The sequence below is a fragment of the Cyanistes caeruleus genome, chromosome 1 (genome assembly GCF_971803275.1).
Source record: "Cyanistes caeruleus chromosome 1, bCyaCae1.hap1.1, whole genome shotgun sequence".
NCBI classification, from domain to species: Eukaryota; Metazoa; Chordata; class Aves; order Passeriformes; family Paridae; genus Cyanistes; species Cyanistes caeruleus.
In genome coordinates this window covers 10,062,944-10,083,290 of record NC_141701.1, presented here as the reverse complement: position 1 = coordinate 10,083,290, position 20,347 = coordinate 10,062,944, and the positions used below count along the sequence as shown (strand labels likewise).

General features: G+C 44.2%; 1 protein-coding gene and 1 long non-coding RNA gene across 8 annotated transcripts in view; one reads left to right on the top strand and one right to left on the bottom strand.

The window, feature by feature from the left end:
* Positions 1–20,347, bottom strand: part of CYRIB (CYFIP related Rac1 interactor B) — a 97,327-nt gene that overhangs the window by 72,024 nt on the left and 4,956 nt on the right. For 2 of the 7 annotated variants that reach the window (XM_086879117.1, XM_086879229.1), the window contains exon 1: positions 4,115–4,406. The exons of 3 other annotated variants lie outside the window; for them this stretch is intronic. The gene's annotated coding sequence lies outside the window, so the exon portion shown is untranslated. Of the gene's footprint in view, positions 1–4,114; positions 4,407–20,347 lie in introns of those variants that run through there. 2 more of the 7 variants (XM_086879163.1, XM_086879200.1) reach the window with 1 other exon arrangement.
* LOC111922160 (uncharacterized) lies at positions 4,436–14,619 on the top strand. The gene is made up of 4 exons (XR_015283861.1): positions 4,436–4,496; positions 6,229–6,486; positions 6,614–6,668; positions 14,536–14,619. It is a non-coding gene; the product is annotated as an uncharacterized LOC111922160 (long non-coding RNA).

Sequence of the window (20,347 nt, the reverse complement as noted above, 5' to 3'; positions counted from 1 at the left end):
GTCCTAAAGAATATTCAAAGATAATAAGTCTGAAACCAAAAACACTTTTACAAATCAATTACATGGACAGCATTAGCATTGTCAGAGTTAACCAGAAATAAATTACTAAACATTTCATCAATATCACCATATTCAATAGCAACAGCAAATGAAGAGGGCAGCATAACCCGACAACAAAGGTTCAGCAAGAGGTCTCAGTTCATAAGCCACATAAACAGACTGAGCAGGACAGGGTGAGCCCTTACCTCACGAACATGACTGTCTTACAACTATCCTGAAATTCAAATGATTATAAATGAAAGGCCAAAGAATGCATAATTTTCCCTACACTTTTCAATTATGCTTTGTCTGTAACTAGTTTCCACAGTGAAGGTATTCTCTGTACATCAGGCTTTCACGTGACAGAGAGGACAAAATGCCATTTCTAAACAGCAGAATGCAATTAAAACCAGAGGGGATGGGGAACACAGGAGAAAGTGCTGCAGCTAAAAATACTTTCAGCTTTACCTACTCAACTCTAAAACTGCTCATTGTTTGCTGTTGGTTTCTGTTAAGCTCTGCTGTTTATGATTGGAATACATGTATCCCCAGTAAGCACTGGAACTGCAAATGTAAAACAGTGCCTATGTAAGAGCCTATTACTCTCAGCAAATTTTAGACAGTTGGAAACACTCTGCCAGCTGCAGCAGTCAACTTGTGGCACTCGAGAGAACATTCCTGAATCACAGATGGGGGGAAACTGAGGTGATTTTATAAGAGATCCTGAAATTAAAGGCAATCAAAAGAGTCCCTGTCTTCATAAACATGAAGAGAAATGCAGATTTCCCTACACTGGGTAAAGATGTTAAATTTCCCACAATCACAAGGAAGAAAATACTGAAACTCCTAAGTTTATATGGCTGTAGATTAATAATAAATGAAAATTTAAGAGATGTGCAAGAGGACCATCCATTTATTTAAAAATACTCTTGATATAAGCAAAGAAATGGGAGTAGAAAAGACATTGAATGGTACATATAAGTGGCCAACATTAATGGCTGGAAAATTATTTGAAATAATTTTTACCCTGCCTAACTGGTGCATGTATTTCATGCATGCTAGTAAGCAGTGCCAATGCTTCAGAGTCCCCAGTACTTAACTCTTTCCAGTCCAAGCAGAGTTACCTTCATAGCCCCAGACTCATCACCTCTGAAGACATGTTGACAATCTGGAGGGACTCAGTTGGACCAAAATGACTACCAGGATGACTCTCTGCATCCTGGTTCTAAGCACAGGAGCTGGCACTGACATTCCAGGCTTGTGCGGATGAATCCACATATATTCACGTGAGCTGCATGCCTCGCCTGTAGCACATTTGCTTGACAGCTGATAATCCATGAGATGTAATTTGACAACGTTCAAAATATTTCAGCTTTGAAGATGTATTTTCAAACATTTTTACGATGAATGTGTCTCATAAAATTGATTTGTAATGTACTTCAGGGTAGTTAACATTATCTTAATGAACAGGAGTCATTCTTCTCAACTTATGCCCATCTACATCAATGACAGAAACTCCTGGTATAATAAAGAGAATAAGCCTTTAGGTAGGACAGGCAAAGGTGACAACCTTGACTTACACCAGTGCCATTATTTCCTAAAAAACACCAACCAAATGAACTACAACAGCCCCACACAAACCTGCTTAAAAAAACAAATACACCTCCTTGCATACAAGCTTTAATTTTGCCTGTCTCCACTACATCAAGATATGCACTGGTTCCATCTATGCCCCCAGCTGGCAGGCAGGAACAAGAAAAAGGGGACTGCAGGCTGTTTGTTTTTTTCCTCTCGCTGTGTATTCTCCAAGATACACAGCGAGAGGAAAAAAAAAAAATCTGCATTTATGTTTACCATGCCAAAGCAGCTGCAGAAATCCAAAGTGGCCCCTACATATGCTTTTCCAAATGACAGAGACAATTTCTGTTACTGCATTACTCAATAATTCAGTAGTTTGCAATACAAATATTCCCCATCCTTCTGTCTCTTTACAGTATTAATTCCAAATGTTTAGTAAGCATTGTTAGAGGTCTGGTGACAGACACCTTAAGGTGCCCCCATAAGCGTCTTTAAACTATTGCATTCAATTAATTTAACAATTACTTATTTGCAAATATATATAACTACTGATAGACACACAAAAAAAAAAAAAATTCCTTTTTTCTCTTTATCAAGAGACTAAGTCTAACACAAAACCCAGATAAGGGGACAGGACAGTTTTGTATGCAAGAAGAGAATTGGCTGACACCAGGTTTCCACAGCCAGTGCAGGGAAGGTTTCACAGGAAGAGGCAGAGACTTTCAGAAGACAAACTCTTCTATAATCTGTCCCCTCAGGTGGCCCCAGCTAAACTGCAAACAAGGAAGAAAATCTAGAGCACCTGATGACAAATGGAAGTTGTATAACAGATGGGATCAAATTCATTCCTTACTTTCATATAATTGTGGCACTTCTTGACGGGGATATTTTAAAACAGATCCTGGGATCACTTTTTTCCACAGCCCCTGCTCTCAGACAGTTAATATATGCAATAACAAATCTGACAGTCTGACTGGGATAAAAAGCTATCTTCTCTCCTACTCAAAGCTTCTGTTTCAACAATAGAATACTCTCTGTATGCCAGGCAAGAAACAATCCAACTTCATGTAACAGCAGTATCTTATTCATGTGGTTTAGGACTTTGCTATTAAGCTTGCCACACAGAACCAAAGATACATTCTGTGAAACAACACACCTTGCTAAACAAAGATATTTATCAGGGGGAACCTTTTAAGTTTGAATCCATGTTCCAACCTTGACAACAGTGATCTCCAGCTATTTACTGTCCAACACCCAAACCTGCCACAACCTACAAGAGAAAATGCTGATTAACTTAAAGTTGTATTTAATGTCCAAGCAGTCAGAGGACAAAGAAAGAAGTTTCTGTGTCAATGAGGGGGGAAAGAATCTGAGCAAAAGAGACTTTGCAATTTTTACCACAAGAAACAGTAAAAAGAAAGAACCCAGATTATCAGATCAATCTAGAAAATGTTTTACTGGTTTGAGGATTAACATTCATGTTAATGTACACTTGTATTTCCATATTATGTTACCAGAAAGTCAGAATGACAGATTTTAAATGTTAGTAAGACTCCACTATCACAGCAGCATGACAGCTGTCACACTGTTGCTGACATTTGGATCCAGGATGCTGATGCCATGGAACACATAAAGGGAAAAAAAACTTCAAGAACCTTCATAACACACAGTCTCTTGATTTCTTTGGGGTCTCAAATGTGTCTGTGAAGAAACTTCCTGTATTTTTTTACCAAGTGAGATATGACACCATTTTTAAAAGCAACAAAAAATTAAGTTGCAGGCGTCCTTATTCTCAAATTACATAGAAGAAAATTATAATGCAATTAAAATTCGATTCTATCTGCTATATAACGAACAGGTTAGAAACAACACTGTCCTGCTACGGACTCCAAATTCACCTTAACCCCACCTGGAATTACATCCCCGGCATCATAGCGCTGCAGACAAACCTGCAGGATACACCCTAACCATGACAAATTTGCAACGATCCCTGCATTCCGCTTAACCCGCTGCATGTTCAGCCACACTCCGAAAGACTGCAGATGTCCCTTCCAGAGCTCTCCCCCGTTATCCATTAACACTGTCACTCCATCCCGCATCCCGCGGCACTACCTGCATCCCGGGGAGCCGCCCGCACTCGCACCGGCCGCAAACCAGACCCCGTGCCCGCGACAGAGGGAAGGAGCCGCCGGGGAAGCCCAGGGCAGGGCGGCCGGTCCCCGGTGACCCGCGTGGTTCCCCCGGCGAGGGAGCGGCGGCCGCCGCTTCCCCCTGCGTCCCGGGGCCCCTCCTCGGCGTGCGGGGGAGAGCGGCGGCGGGACGGGAGAAGTTGCGAAGAGCTGGGGGAGCGGGGAGAGCAACAGCTGGAGCCGGGCGGGGAACGGGGGCCCCGCGGGAACGGGGCGGGGGTCGCGCCACCGGCGCCGAGGGAACGCGGGGGATGCAGCGGCGAGCGCCGCGCCCGGCCCTTCCCGCCCTCCGCGCCGCTGGCACTCACCGAGCCGCCCCGCGCGCGGCGATGCGGGACCGGGATCCGGAGCGGGAGCGGGATCGGGAGCGGAGCCGGAGCCGCCGCCTCCCCCGCTCGGCCGGAGCAGCGACGGAGCGGCGCGCGCGGGTGGCGGGAGCGCGCCGGGAGCGCGCGCGGGCGGCGGGAGCGCGCGCGGGGAGGGGGGAGCGGGGGGGGGAGCGGCCGCACAGCACCGCGGGCACCGGCCGTGCGGGCGGGCGTGCGCTGACCCGGATGTACCGGGGGGCGGCCAGCAGCAGGTGACTGCGCAAGCGCGCCCGCCCGCCAGCGCACTGCGCATGCACCTGCTTCGACTCCGAGTGTCTCGGGCACGGGCGGGGGAGTGAAAGAGAGGCGGGCGGGCGAGGCGGTGAGTGGGGCAACCCCTTAAAGGGCCCGCGTCCGCCCGGGAGCAGCTCATTAATGTCACTCAATCAACATCATTGATCGGACTTTGAGCCAGTTGGGTGCTTCTGGTGGTTTTTTAAGGCCTGGCTCAGGGGTTTAAAGCGTTTGCAACTGGCAAAGCCAGGTTGGAAGGGAGATGGGGTGCTTCTTCTCTGGGGAAAGCGAGGCTGCTGGCCTAAAGCCGTTCAGAAATGTACTCCTGGGTGGCTCAAAGCACACATCAATAAATAAAGAAATAGTGAACGAAAAGGTGGGAAGTTCCAGCCCTGAGTGAGCACTTCCAGAGCCCCGTACAATTGCACTCAGGCTGATCCTGGAATGCTTTCCACCTTCATCTCTGTAAAAACACAAAAGACAAGCAAAATGTATTTAAAAATCACCAAAAAAACCCACTTGGGGTTATGGGGTTATTTACCCTGGAGAAAAAGACCTTCATGGTTTTTGGACCTTTATGGTTTTCTACAGCTCCCTGAAAGGAGGGTGTAGCCAGGTGGGATCAGTCTCTTCTCCCAAGTGACAAGAGATGGGACAAGAAGAAGTGGCTTCAAGTTGCATCAGGGAAGGTTTAGACTGGATATTAGGGGGAAAAAAAAGTCCTTATAGAAAGGGTTGTCAAGCACTGGAACAGGCAACCCATAAAAGTGGTGGAGTCACCATCACTGGAGGTGTTTAAAAGACATGTAAATGTGGCACTTGGGAACGTGGTTTAGTGGTGACTTTGCTACAGGTTTATGGAAGGGCTCAATGATCTGAAAGGTCTTCTCCAGCATAAATTATTCTAAATTACTCTAAACACAAAAACATATTTTAAGAACATCCCCTGGCCTTAATTATGTGCTTTCTGTGCAGGGCCAGGATTTGGACTCAATCTTCCTTGCGGGTCTCTTCCAACTCAACATATTCTGTGATTCTCTGGTTTAATGAAGATTTCACCTTCCATATCATACCCTGGATTTTTATATCCTCACACAGGGACGATGCACACTCTGAACTGCTTCTCCTGCTGTGGATAAATTTGCCACAGCAGAAGGAATGCACTAATACCTTGTTTTAGAGCTTGCTGTTTTAGTAAAACTCCACACAGACCTACTTAGAAAGAAAAAATTAAAAGTTCTGCTGTTTTTGTTTTGCCTTGGTTTTGTTTTGTTTTTTTTTAGTGTAACCTGGAATCTAGACAATGCTTTTATAAATTTTGCCATGAAGTCTCACCTGGCCTTCACACCGAGCTGTTCTGACACCAAGGGAAGTTGGCAGCGTGTTCGGTGAGGCTGCACGGGGAGCGGTTCAGAGACCGAGCTGGACAGCCAGGCAGTAGTGTATGGACACTGCCAGGAGAAAACTTGCACCCTCGAATAGTGAAACGTTATCAGTACAGCTGTAATCAAAGGATATTTCTCAATCTGTAAGAGATAAACCAACCACCTCAAAGTCCAACCACTTCTACTAGCTTCTCTTCAGAAGCCTGATAGCAGTTTGTTAATTGGCAAATATTAGTGAATATCAGGTGCCCCCAAGCCCACCGAGAAAGCACAAAAATGGAAAATACCTCAGAGATTTATTTATATGTCAATCTATTTCTCTTTTTATTTTCATACCTACATATATGTTGACTTAATCTGATAAACTTAGTTTGTCTTTAACTTGTTAGGATTCAAGATAAATGGATTGACTATAATAACTTGAAAATATTCTAGGTGAAAGAGTATCCTGGGATATGAAGGAAGAAATTTGTGAGTATAGTTCAGCTGCAAAACCTGTTTGGTGAATTCAAAGGAAGTCACCACACTTGAGTTTTGGTCCTTGGGTAGCAGTCAGGCAAGACCAGGGCTGGTGCACACCACACACCTGCCCACTGCCTTCACCTAAGCAGGGAAAGGGGAGTGCTCAGGCAAGCTCTGGAGGCTCTGAGAGGTTTGTACAGACTGGAGCAAACAGAGGAGATGTCAAAGAAGGTATGAAAAAAGATTTTCACAGAAGCACCTTCAGCAGAATGGCAGAAGTTCCAGTTCTGCCTGTGTGTGATTTGTGTAAGTGGCTGAACAAATGCTTGACATGGCTTTTCACTTCTTTTTTTTTCAGTGGATACAAATTTTGAGGTGTGAATCGACGCACACTCCTTCCTGAGATGAAAAAGGTGATTACCACATCCTCATCTTCTATAAAGTCCACAGAGTTTTAAAAGTCTGTGTGCCAGGCAGGAGGTGATCCAGGTCTCACTGAACTGAATTCAAGGCAAGCAGGATTGTGCTCTGAGTTAATGTTGGACTTGTTATCATTTGGGCTTAATAGAAACTGGGGAGTCTCACCTGTCATACTACAGAACTCTGTTTTGCTACACAGAACTAAAGAACTACACACAACCAACCTCAGAGATGAACAGCTTTTGTTGCTCACAACATTATAAAGCACTCAGGGCTTGGCAGGATGGGGTTAGACAAAGAAAATTTCCTATGGAAACAATGAGCAGGTTTATAATAATATATACTCTTTAGGGTTCTCCAAAATTGTAAGATTGTAAGATCCTTTGATTTGGATCTCACATCTTTCAGAAGTACAAGAATGCCCAGATGCTGAGTATCACTGATGCTTTAACAGCAGCTGCACACTAAGACATCCACATCCCACATAATAATTGAAGCATAAAAAATTATTGAACGCTGTGGAAAATGCCGCATGACTAAAAAACCCAGCAATTTTTCTGTTAGTTCTGCCTTCACTTTTAATTTCTTAATTGCTTCTTCTGAATGCAAAATTGTTTTACCAGGCTACCACTGTAATAAATATTAAAACTCTCTCCAAAAAAAACCCCAAAACAACAATAAAACAGAATTAAAGATTATATCTGTAAGTTAGTATCACAGAATAGAAGAGTGGTAACAGAACATAATAGTTCCTGTACTGCTAAATGCCTGAGGATCCTTTTGTTAGTAGGAGTGTTGGTGCCAGGTAGTTATATCTGACAGTAAAGAAAAAAGGTCAGAGCATTTTTATCAAGAAAAGATAAATAAGCTCCAGTGTATGTATTTGTGTTGCATACAAGTGTGTATACACCAGTGACAAAAGGTTACTTTATTTTATATATGGATGGCCAGATGGATAAATAAAGCCACAGAAGCAAAGCTGCCCTTAGGTGCCAAGTACTGTTGGGATACTTAGGTTGCTTTTCAACTTAATGGTAGCCTAGGGGAGAGAGTCCAAAGGGAAAAAGAAGTGACCATCACCCTGAGCCATGTGAACTCAGCCGGGACAATAGAGCACCCTGACCACTGACAGCAGCCTTGTTTGTTCAGGGGGGGAGGACAGCAATAGCTCTTCCATTACATGGACGAAAATAGAAAAATAGAAAGTAAACATCCTATGGCTAAAGATTATTCTTTAAAAAAAATGGTTAAAGAGATGAAATTTCATATGGAAAACATCAATAATGGAAGAAAGGCAGCTTTGCAGGGCTCCCTTGTTACACTGTTGTGGTTCATAGCACCTTTCAGTTCAGATAAAACTAATGTCAGGTTTTGCCCTCCCCTGCCCAGATTTCCCCACATTCTCAAGTACCACAGTAGTAGATGAGGGAATGCAGAGACTGTCACATTTATACCACAGAGTCCTCTAGGGCTTTCATTTAGATGGTACAAATCCTCTGATATGAATGTCACTCTTCAGAATATAAATGGTTGTAACAAAATATGAACGGTCTACATAAATTTCCAGAAGGGCAGACAAAACAAAAACCCAAGGTCAAATCACTCGCTGCTCATAAGGATCCCTGAAGTGTTTGTAGATATTGTCATGCCAAACAGTTGCAATGTTTTTTACTTGTATGGAGATGGGCACTCACAATCTCAGAATGCCTTCCCCCTCTCCACCAAAAAAGGTCGTTTTGATATTTAGGTGGCAGCTGGGAAAACTGAGATGCTTCTGGAGTTCAATCCTTTTACCCTGACAGACCTGGTGAAATTCTGTCATCTTCTCATGCTATGCCCCAGTCACTTCACGTGACTAATTGCATCAGTCATCTCCTCTTCTGCCATTACAAAGTCCAAGATTATTTCTGAGTTTGCTCATGTTGTGATGCAGTTGCTCCCTACAAACAATCAGCACGGCCTTTTTGTGTGGGGAGCCTCACCTAAAACACACAGCACACTCTCAATTAATGAACACTTTAAGTCAAATAACACAGAGGGGTTCAGTGCCATGTCAGTTGGACTGTGATCAAGAATAATGGAGATTTTACCAAAAAAAGCTCTTTTTTTTTTTCACATTTTGCTTCCTTACCTCAAAAACACACTTCACCTACATGAGACAGGGAAGAAAAAGGAGGAAAAAAGAGAAAATGTCAGGTGTTAAGCCTCCATTAGAAGGTTACAGACCAGAAAGCACAGAGGAAGGTGGAAAGAGGAACTGCAGCTATTTTAATCATGTTTTATCTCTACTGGAAAATAGAAAGATAAATTAGACTAGTAGACCTGCTACAGAATAGAACAGAACACAGTATTAGACTCTGAGATTTTTAAACTGCTTATAATAGTTTGTGAAATATAAAATTTCTTCAGCAATCACCACACAGAGGTCATTGCACTGACAGGTACCTTGAGTAGTTGCAGTGGTGAACCTACTCTGGTAGCAAACTGGCAAGGGAAGAGGCCTGCTAAGCAACTGGATAATACAGCATTACCAAGTTTAGGAGGTCATGGAACAGTCTGTGCTTCTGAACTTATGGCACTCAGTGGAGGAAAAGCCCCAGATGCACAAGTTTGTGTTTAGTGTAGTGGAAAAGCTGTGATCACCTCAGCTGGTGCTGGGCCATCACCCTTGCTCATATGAGAGGCAACTTTCTCCAGCAAAACTCCTAAATGCCACTGTATTTATTCACTCTGAGTAGCAGTCAGTGCCTTTAAGTAAGGACTTCACCAAGTCAGAGGAGGCTGCAAATCCAGTGATGTAGGGTGGTAGAGTTTCACTTGACCTCTCATTAGCCCAAGTCGAGCCAGTTTATTAAACAAAGTAAACCACCAGGACCACAGGACGAAATAAAATACATATCTGAACTGGAACTTTCTCAGAAACTTTTTATTTTCTTTCTCTTCTCTTCCCCACAGAATTTTTCAAATCAGCAGCATAATAATATTCCAGTTAATGGACAGAACCAATGTTTCAGAGAGTAGGGAAGACAATGTCCCAGAGTGCTAGACTACCTCATAACTCTCTGGAAGAGAACCTTGCTTTTTGTTTTGGTTTGATCTGGGTGTTTTTGACCAAACACAGTTGTGCTGCCCTGATGGAAACAAATATTCATTGATTTAATTGAAATTTCTGCCCACCTCAGGAGCATGAGACTGGCATTTTACTTTGATCACATCCTTTGTCGTGACGTAATCATTGCAGGGTTTTTTGTTTATCGGTGAATGGTTTAGTTTGTTTTTTTTTTTTTTATTTTTCCCCAAAGTGCTTAATTAATTTGTTATTAGAAGCCCTCAGAAGAGCATTTGGCTGTAAGGGATTTTTGGTCTGTGTCTAGATATTACCAACGGACATTGTCAAGAGACCATTTCACTTTGCCTCAGCTGTTTCCTTTGCTACAGCTGTTCTTAGTTTCCTCTTCGCATCACAGAGAAGTTACAATCTTCTGTTGGGGAAATAGGTAACTTAAAGCAGCTCAGGGAAGGGCTCTGCAGAGTATCAGTCTCAGGGGACAATTTCAAAACTCAGTGAGTAAACATGGACTTCACAAAATAACAGTGTTAGGCACTTCTGGACAAGACATGAGCAAGGACAGCATCTCAGGCTTCATCCCATGGGATGTGTTCCTTGAGCTCCAGTGGCACAACCATGAGCTGAGGGTGCTCAGCACTTCACAGGACTGCAGTGTCACTGCTACCTCTATTCTGCTGTTACACCACTAGTTCAGTTTGAAAGGACCTGACTGTTTGGTCCCATCTGAAAACTAGAATTCAATTTACTCAATCAAAACCTCAACTGGTTCTGCAGCATTCAGTTGAACTTCTATAAACCAAATTTATCTTTGTGTGTGATCTAAGTGATATTGAGTACAAGGCTACTGAATAATGAGAGAAAAAATAGACTATGATTTAGTTATTAGCTCACCAGATACATCTAACTCTTCAAAATTACACTGTTTTGATGCAATCATATGTTTATCCCTTTATACTACTGCCTTCTTGCAATTCCATCAATATTCTCCAAAGAGCAGCAGACATTAAAATCATTTTAGTGTGTCAAATTGCTGAATGTAAAGAACTTTGAAGAAACCTTTTCTTTATCAGTATATACGTTTTCTTGTAGGTTCTCCCATGACCTCATATGAAGTGGTTAGGTAGCACTCTTTTTCTGTAGAATAAGAAATTTGCAGTCACTCATCACTCTCATGGTAGGCACATTTGGGTTATGAAGCAGAATCTTTGAGAACAATCATTTTAAGATGCCTGGGTAGCTCGAGGGACAGAAATAGAGTCCTTACTGGTCCCACAAGCACAAGTCCCTCTAGCTGCAAGGAAGTTTGTTAGCAGAGGAAATGGGAAGCCAGGACTTTCCCGTGCTGTAATCTGTGAGAGACAGACTGAGTGCAGATGAACGCTCCATGAAACAAAGCATTTAGGCAGGCACTTAAACACTTCCTCTGCTGAGCAACTGTAACACTGCACACCAGACGTCTTTCTCTTCCTTTTTCCTGAGCAGGAATATGGCACCTAGGGCTAAATCTAGTACCAGATACAGCTGTTTAATATTCAGTTAGCAAGAAAAGAGAGTAAAGCTGGTATTGCACATTGTAATTGCTTAGACTTATTCTGAGTTTTCCCAATTGATTAAAAGATAATATTTTTTATGTTCAGCTGATAAACCCCATGCATGAGCTGGAAAACATTTGGTGCCTGTTTATACCAATCTGGATCCAGTCCCATCTGAGACACCTGGGTTCCTGGAGTCACAGCTTAGGTGCCTATTATGTTAATGATCAGACTAGACAGCTTTTCCCCATGACCACACCGCCTCTGCAGGATTGCATCACAAACCAGAGGGACTTTTTAAATACATGCTCATATTCTCCTGATTGTAAATTATTCCTGTCTCAGGCAGTGAATGAGCTAAAAAAGAGAAAGGAGCAAAATAGTCTTCTCTTGTGAGGTGCTAGGCTGCAACTCTGAAGGTTAGACCATATTTCTGACCTCAGACTTCTCATATGACATTAAGCAAGAAGGCTACAAAGCCTGGTACAGGTACCTCCCATTCTGACAACTTCTAAATGACAAAACTGTAAACTTCAGTAATTTCATATGCAAAAAGCTGAGTTGCAAATATTTGTACAATGTTTTGAAAAACCACTGGTGCAATTGCTGCTCCAAGCACCTTGCAGACTAAGTCATAGATGGGAGGAAAACACAGATGCTGAGATCTGCTGTATACATTGGCTTTCTAGCACCCAGCTAGTCTTAAATCAACAAACCTGGGAACAAAAGTGGGAGCAGCACAGTGTCTCTACTATGTGTTACACAGTGAGGCTGATCACTCGGAGTTGGTTTCTAGCTTGCCTGTGAGCCCTTGGCCTCTGACAGGTAGCCATTCTTCCTGTTCCAGGACACACACCCTACACTCCCCTAGAAATTTGGTTCATGGTGCTGTACACTCAACAGCATGTGTACTGCCCAGTCAATCTGCTTGGGTCATCTCCTGTGTGGCTGGAAAGATGTAAGAGAGAGGCTGGGGGAACTGCAGTGGAAGCACTGGGAACGTAGCAGAGAACAGGGGAGCTGGAAACAGGGAGGAGCCCAGAAGTTTCACACTGAGAAAGATCCAGTGGGAAATGCAAGGCACACAGAATGCAAATCAGGAGAAAATTACAATTCATTAGTTACACTGTTCACAGGACTCTGTTTTTCAATCTCTTCTAAGAAAAGATGAATAGTACCTGTTCCTTCATGCTCCCATTATGTTGCCATTATTATTTTAATCTTAATTGTTTATCAGTTGAATTTTACTTTAAAAGGCTGATAGGGGCAGATTTTGAGAATACATTTCTGTGGTTTGCTCAAAAATTACCAGCCTAAGCAGGAATGTGAGATGTCCTGGGGAACCATGTGAGAGCAAGGAGAGGCATAAGGGCAGTGAGCCAGTCATAAGTGTGCATGCATCTAAATGGTTTTAATGGGGTCACTTCTGTCCTAAGGCACAACATGCTGCTGCTCGGATGACAAACTGCCCCTGAGCTTGTGAAAGGCTTTGCAGCTGAGTGTGACAAGCTTGGGTTTAGTTCAGAGGGGGCTACACTCAGGACTTCATTGTGGCCAGATGGCAAAGAGGGCTATGTGTGCCCCTTGGAAGACTGAATAGCTACCAAGGAACAAGGCAGAGAGTAGGAGACCACGGTTCAGAAAAAGACCTCATGTCTTGGAGGACTATGGGGATTTGGACAAAGGTTTCAGAAGAAGTGGATTGTTTAGGAAAGGCTGCAAAGGGACAACATTGACAACATTACATCTCCTGTCAGTGAGAAGGAATGTTTGCAGCTTTATTCTGCAATAAACATTTAAATTATTCAGTGCGGAATGTTTTAAAACCTTCCTCATCCTCACTAGTCAGCTAATCACCCAGTGATTCTGTTTTCTCTTTTGTGTCATGTTCTTCTGTTACTGCAGAGAAATAGAAAATATACTTTTAAATTAAGAAACTGTAATTGGGTAGACAATAAACAACATGAGGTGGTCCAAACACGTAGCTGTTTAGAACTCTCCTCATTTAGAGCCTTTCTTACAAAAGCATTTGTCAAATACTGTTCCCTCTACACTATTGTCCATCCCTGCCACGAGAATATCTCAGGCAGCTGTAGGAGAATTTTGTTAGAATTAATCACTGATCACCTTCATGTAAAGTCTTTATTATTCCAAAAGAGAGTAAGGGACACACACATACATATAAGCACACAGAGCTTTAGGGTAAAAGAAGTAAAAATAATGGTAATATAATCTTCTCCCTCAGGAAGAAAAAAATACAGGCATTTACTAATCAAAAAGGGTGGTTTTTTTTATTTTTGTGTTTGTTTGCTTTTGCTAATCTTTAAAAATGCTTAATACATTGCTTGTGAGCTTCATGTTATACTTTAATGCAGAGTTAACCCTTGAAATTCATTAATTGACTTTATGTTGCATTAAATGCTGCAATCAATTCAGTCTCAATATTCTACACTTTTATCTCTGCGATAAAAAAAAATCTATTAGCTTTACTTGGCTCAAAACCAATACAGTGAACTACCCTTAATTATTAATAATCTGTTTCCCTTTAATAAAACTTTTTGGACCTTTACTACAGTAGGATGAAGTATTTATTTGGTGTGTAGGGTTCAGAGCAATACAGTGCACTTTCTCTGGGAAAGAATCCAAAAATAACTATCTACTTGATATCAACCCAAGGGATTTCCTAAGGGAATTGGAGTATCATTTCAGGGCCGATCATCAGTGGTTTAGGGGAATTAGAGAAATTTGTGTCTGGGGAACAGATGCCTCAGGGTTTGTAAATGTGTGAGAGAACCTTTCCCCCCTCGGTCACCAGTTCAGGTCCATCCAGCACAGCAGTGACTGGAAGCTATTAAACATCTAATGAACTTCTGGGGCCTCCTGAAGCAGGGAGTGGGATTCCTAACAGACACTTGCTAACATCTTGGAGCTGCTCCTACCCAAGCTGAAGCCTCAACAGCAATACATGGACACAGAAACTGGTAATAAGCATGGTGGAGTGAAGAACATTTCATTTGCTAAATGCAGTAAGCAGGCTGCTTCTGGGCTGGCAATCCAGGTTTAGATTTACTGCTGGCACTTTCTTGTTCTTTAAAAGAAAGAAAATGACATATTATAAAGCACTGTGTTATGTAACCTTTCCTCACAAATGCAATCAGAAGGGCTCAGAAGCCTTACAAATCCACATTTGCAATGTCTCAGGCCTTGGAGAAGATAAAGGAGTAAAGAAGGATTTTTTTATTATTTTTTTATGCTTAGAGGCGAGTTCTGGGAGTCCTGGGACACTTGAACTGCTACATGCTGCACATCCAGCTTTTGGGCAGGTCTGCTAGGAGAAAGAAGAGACAAATGCTGAGCATTACAACCACAAACCACAGCTGTTGATGGGAATTGGCAGGAGACCAGGGAATGCTGGGAAGCATAGATGGCCTGCAGCAGAAGGTAGGGCTGAGCAGGGCTCTCTGGCACTTGAAGCTTTTTTATTCATGTCCTGGTGCTTTTCCATCCTGGCATCTGGTTTCCGTGACAGCACAAGGGAGGGACGCTATGGTGCAATTTTATGGTATGTTCTCCTGGGCTATGTTGGCACTTCCTCGGGTAAACATACCTCGCCTCAGGCTCAGCTTCACTGGGTCCCTGGGTTCAGATTATTTGCAGTGCTTTAGTTTGCCGACAGCTCAGTCCAGTTGTCTCCACATTTCATTTGAGGAGGAGGGGGTTGAGACTTGCCAAGTGTCCTCTGCTCCCTCAGGACAGAGCCATGCTGAGGGCAGGGACAAGCTCTGGCAAAGCCCTGTCCATCAGTAGAGCTGCAACCAGGAGAGCATATGATGGGGCTCATAGCCCTGTGCTCCAGTGCAGGAGCTGATGAAGCTGGAGTCAGACTTTGTGCCACAAGACCTTGGATGTACCCTGGTGCTCTCATTTTGAGTGGAAGCTTTTTGGGGTTCTTTTTATCCAGTCAGAATGTCTAAACTGTGCTCAAATTCAGGCATGGGCTTCTGAATAGTGAAGTAATATAAGTTGCAAAGAGCATGCAAGTTCTAATGTCTGAAAAAGGATGAGTAAAAAAAAAAAAGGAAAGTTTCTGTAATGGGATCTGCTGCTCGCCCATTTTTGTTACCGGCATCTGCAAATCTTGCTATTCTGGTCCATTATATGCAACAATCTTATACTCAGTGGCAGGTGAAATGTCATACCTTGGGGTAAATTTTCACTGCAGTAGGCAGGGAATTTGTCCTTTAGACATCCTTAGTATTAATGGGACATTGATCCAGCAATTTAAACTCCAAGAGATACAAATGTCTCATGTGGGACCACTTTCAAATGTGTTGACATTTTGATTCACAAAATAAGATACTTTTAGAAACAAATGCAAATTCATTTAATTCTAGATTTGAGGTCAGCTGGATACTGGAAGAGAAATGTGTAATGAATGTTTAGTATGTTCATCAACTATCTTTTAATCTCTCTACACTCAAGGGATAAAAATGACATCAGAGAGAGGAAGGACAATTTCTAACATTCTCTGTATTAACTAGTGTATCTTCTCATGGGGCTGGAACCTAAATTCACCTACTGCACTTGCAATATTAGTGTCTAGGGCAAAATGAGGCTCTGGGACAAGGGAACGAATTTCAGTGACCTCTGAAAATATGTCTTTCACACATGGGATATGCTTTCATCTCCAAAGAGTTCTGATCCTGCTGAGATCCACTGCAGAAATTGTCAGTGTTTTACTGATGTCAGTGAAATTCACAGTAGTACTGGAGCCCAACAAAATAGTGGAGGAAAGAAAACAAAACAAAGTAAAAACATATCAAGAGGGGGTAGCTTAATTTGTTCCCAGGCCAATGCTCTGCCTGCTCTTCCAGCTCAGAAACTATTCAGCGCACTATGAGAAAGATGATCTAAAGAAATATTTAGAACACACCGCAACTGTCTGACATACAGTGAGTAGGTCAAACCTTAAGGGAACACGGCAAAGCCTGAATGCTGGTCTGGGCTCCATACTGCAGAAGAGGGTAAAGCAGATATGGAGCAACTTTGGAGAAAGACCAGCTTGGCAAGTTGGTGGGTCTGAGCTGGGTGTGAACTACCACCACCCACCTTTGGACCAAGGCTTGGGGGGCTCTGCCATGGCTGCAGGCAGGGCACTGGGGGCAGAAACACGGCTCACCTCCCTCCTGTGTCCCTGCACACCTGAGCAGGTGGTGCAGCTCCCAGCAGAGGGGAGTGAAAGGGGATCTGCTCCTTGTGCTGAACCCCAGCAAGCAGGGCCAGCAGGGGATTGCTCTGGTTTCCCCCTGAAGCAAGGACATCTCCAACTGTCCCCCCAAAGCTCCTCCAGCAGCAGGGCTGATGAGAGGCTGCAGCATGCTGGGCACATGGGTACTAATGTGGATGGGGTGTGTGCTATTATTCCACAGGGGATTTCACAGGAAGCCCACAGCTCCTCTCGAGTAGACTCGAGCATCCCCTGTTGCAGAAACCCCAGCTGGTGAATGTCACCTGATGGGGACATGGGGACTCGGATCATCTCATGCATGAGGAACCAGAGGAGGAGAACAAATGCAGGGGAAGTTTCTCACCAAAGTCCCCGTGCAGAGTAGACTCTGCTCTTCCCCTTCCCCAGCAGGGCTGGTGCAGACAGGGTTGCAGTTCTGGGAGCCGCTGTCCAGGGGAAGTTACACCAATTTGGGCACTGACTGAGAACACAACTTCCCTCACAGACACTTGTACAGCAGTGCCAAACAGAGCTAAGAGGAAGAGGAAAAGCCCATACACTGTGCAACATGTAAATAACTGTATTCAGCTCTATGAAAACTACCCAGGAACAGCTCCAAAGCCATGCAGGACCGGGCAATGTGCTGATAGGGAATGATCTGTGTGGTGGCCTTGGATCAGAGAGTCCTCTCCAAGGGCCCTGGATAAGTGCTCCAGCCTGCCAGTGGGCTCAGTGGGCACTCAAGCTTATCAGGATCAGGCCTTTTCTACGTGCTCACTTAAACATAGTATCGTCCTTCTGGGCCTCTGCTCCTCTTTCTTGCTTCCTCAAACTGATTGGCATCTGTAGGAGTCTGCAGGGGGAAGAATTTACTGTTCCTGTGCCAGCTATGTGATCTCCTGGGAGACCTGTGCAAAACCATGTGGGGTGGCACAGACACCATACAGGTGGCCTTTTCCCACAAAACAAGAGTTCAGAGTACATCCACCAAGTGCTTCTCACATCAGGTAGTTTATTTTTTAAGAAAAAGATGACAGACCAAACAGAACTTTAACAAATTTTAAAAGAGCAGGTTTTTTTGTATGAACAGCAGCTACAGGTCCTGGGTGCATTCATACCCCAATGCATAAATGTATTTTAGAGGTGTTGTGATTCATTGTTATGTCCAGGCATACAGGGGCGTAGCAGCACACCTAAAACAGGTGCAAGTGAGCTAAAGCAGGTTTTGCTCATAAATGCAATTATGGTAATGCCAGTAACCAGGATGTATCAGCTGTGGATTCTCATCACAAGAAGTCCTGGTATAAGATTTGCAACTTGGAGGCACTCCTAAAACCATCTCCTTTCAAGGCAGTAATCCTGGGAAAGAAACGTGGTCCTAGTCCTTAAATAGAGATGGGAGTGGCTTCTTCATTCACATTTGATGGATTGCTGTAGGCCATTGCCAGTGATATCTGTGATACTCAGAGTGCACTGAATAGAGAACACTAACATGTACAGTAAGTATTTCTTAATGCTTCAAGGTAAGCAGGATGTTTGACAGACCCATTAAAGCACAGAAGATGGTGTTTGGACATGAGCAATTCCTTCAGTGAGAGTCAGGATTCACAGGCAGGAGCACCTGCTCTCCTCAGTTCTAGGAATGCCAGAAGAGTGGGAATTGGACTCCTATTTTTCACATATAAGTTTTGTTGACTGATTCAGACCAACCACCATGGAAGCCCAAATCATCCCTAGACCTTGCAGACCACAGACATACTCCCCATCACACACTCTGTCCCTGTGTCTCTGGCAGATGGTGGAACATAAATCATCCATCATGTAACTGCCCTGATGCCAGCAGCTGTTCACTGCCAGGAGCATGCTGCTGCATGAGGCCTGCAGAGACAGCCTCCAGTTGTCCCTCCATGGGATAGTTCAGAGGAGGCACAACCCAAGGAAACAAGCCAAGTCCAGGTCTTGTGTGGCTTTTCCATTTGGGGATGGTCCCTGCCCCTTGCCTGAAGCACCCTGGACACCTCACAAGCCTCTACTATAACCCCTGCCAGAGGCTTCTGGGCAGCAACGTGCCTGGCACAGTCCAGCCCTCCCTGGTTTTGCACCCTGCATGCTCTTGTTGGGAGAGTGGTCAAGGAGTGTGAATCCAGCCCTGCCACCCAGGGTGAAGCTCTGCAGCCACCCCTGCCCACTGACAGCCTGACCAGAGCCCTCTCTGGTGCTGTTACGGGAGGGAGGTCACCAGTTTAACCACACTGGAGCAACGCCAGCCTTTTGAGTAAACTTTTCAAAGCTGCACTAAGGCATTGTTTAGCTTTGATTTCCAAATGACCTCTGATTCCTCTGGATATGCTAAGGGTGGAAGAACATTCACTCCCAGGAGTTTGACTTTGGCAGTGGGCACAGAGCCTAGCACGGCAGTTCCCAGGGAAGAGGGGAGAGAGATGAAGGCTCTTGCTGTTCTCCCTCCCTCAAACACATCACCCCACCAATCTACTGCACACTTTAACTTGCACAAATAAACCTGTTTGCATGGGTCATGCTGCGAATGAAAACAACGCCAGGATGTGAGATGAAAAATAGTCTGCGAAGAACCAAACCACTCGAGAGTTATTCTAGTGAGGTGAATAATTCAGCAACCAGTTTTTACTGCAGCCCTGTTAACAGAAACACAATTACAGAAAAGGAAAGTAAACCACAGCTGGGAAGAGGAAACAAGTGTCTTGGGGGCTCCTATCTCACCGAGGAAATGGTGGGTGGATCCGGGCCCCAGCATGGGACTCAGGCCTCATCCAGGGCTCTGACAACAAGTGACCTTAGCATGATGCATCCAGAGCTGCACTCACAGCAGTTGAGCAAAGAAATGAAAGGAGTGTGGTAAAAATTCTCTGGCTGTTGCTAACACTTCACAGTGCTGAAAGTAGCTCTCGGTATTGGCACAAGGTCAGTGGTATCTGCACAGCTTTCTGCTAACTGGTGACTGAGCCCTGCGGGAAGTGAAGCTGCAAGGACAGGACTTGGACAAGGCGAAGGAAGTGTGAGCTGCAAACCTCTGCTTGCCTTGCTCAGCATCAGATGAATGTTAATTCTCTGCTGGTTTGCACAGCCACAGACAGGCCTGTTCCTACTAATTTTAGCCCTTACCTAATTTAAAACTATAGACATGTTATTTTCATCGTGGTATTTTTTCCTCTTTTTAACAGGTTGTAAGCTGCCAGATGCACTCTGTGTGGTTAAGAAACTGGTGCTGTCCAAGGGGAGGTGAGAAACGTTTTGTTAAAAATAAAAGGGAGACAGAACAAAATTGCACATTAAAACTTGGAGCTACCTCAGCTGCCTGTGCTTTGCTGAGGGCCTCTGGCCTGGCTGCAGTGTGGTCTGGAGATGCACCTTCCTCAAACCTCAGAGGACCCAGCCCAGCGTGCCTGGCTGTCTCCCAGCACATGCAGAGGTTGTGCTGTGCCCCATCATGAGCATAACATAAAACCAGCTGCACTCTCTATCTTCACTCCCTCCACTCATTCACCTGTCCCACTTAAATGTCTTTGGTCCTGCTGCCCAAAAATACACCTGCACCCAGACCTCCTCTCCCTGCCACATCCCCTTGCCCATATTCCCTGATATGGGCAAGCACCTTCTCCTCCCTCTTCTCCTCCCCTCACACCTGGATCTGTTGCCCATCTCCCGCAGAGGTGAACCCTAGATGAAGTGCTGAGCCTGCCCGCAGTGGGAGGCAACCCTGTGCTAGAAATGGGTGTGAAAATGTGGTGAAATGAGGAAACATTTGTGAGAGGAAGTGAGTGGGTGGAGGGAAAAGCCTGGAGTGAACAAAAATCAACAAATAAC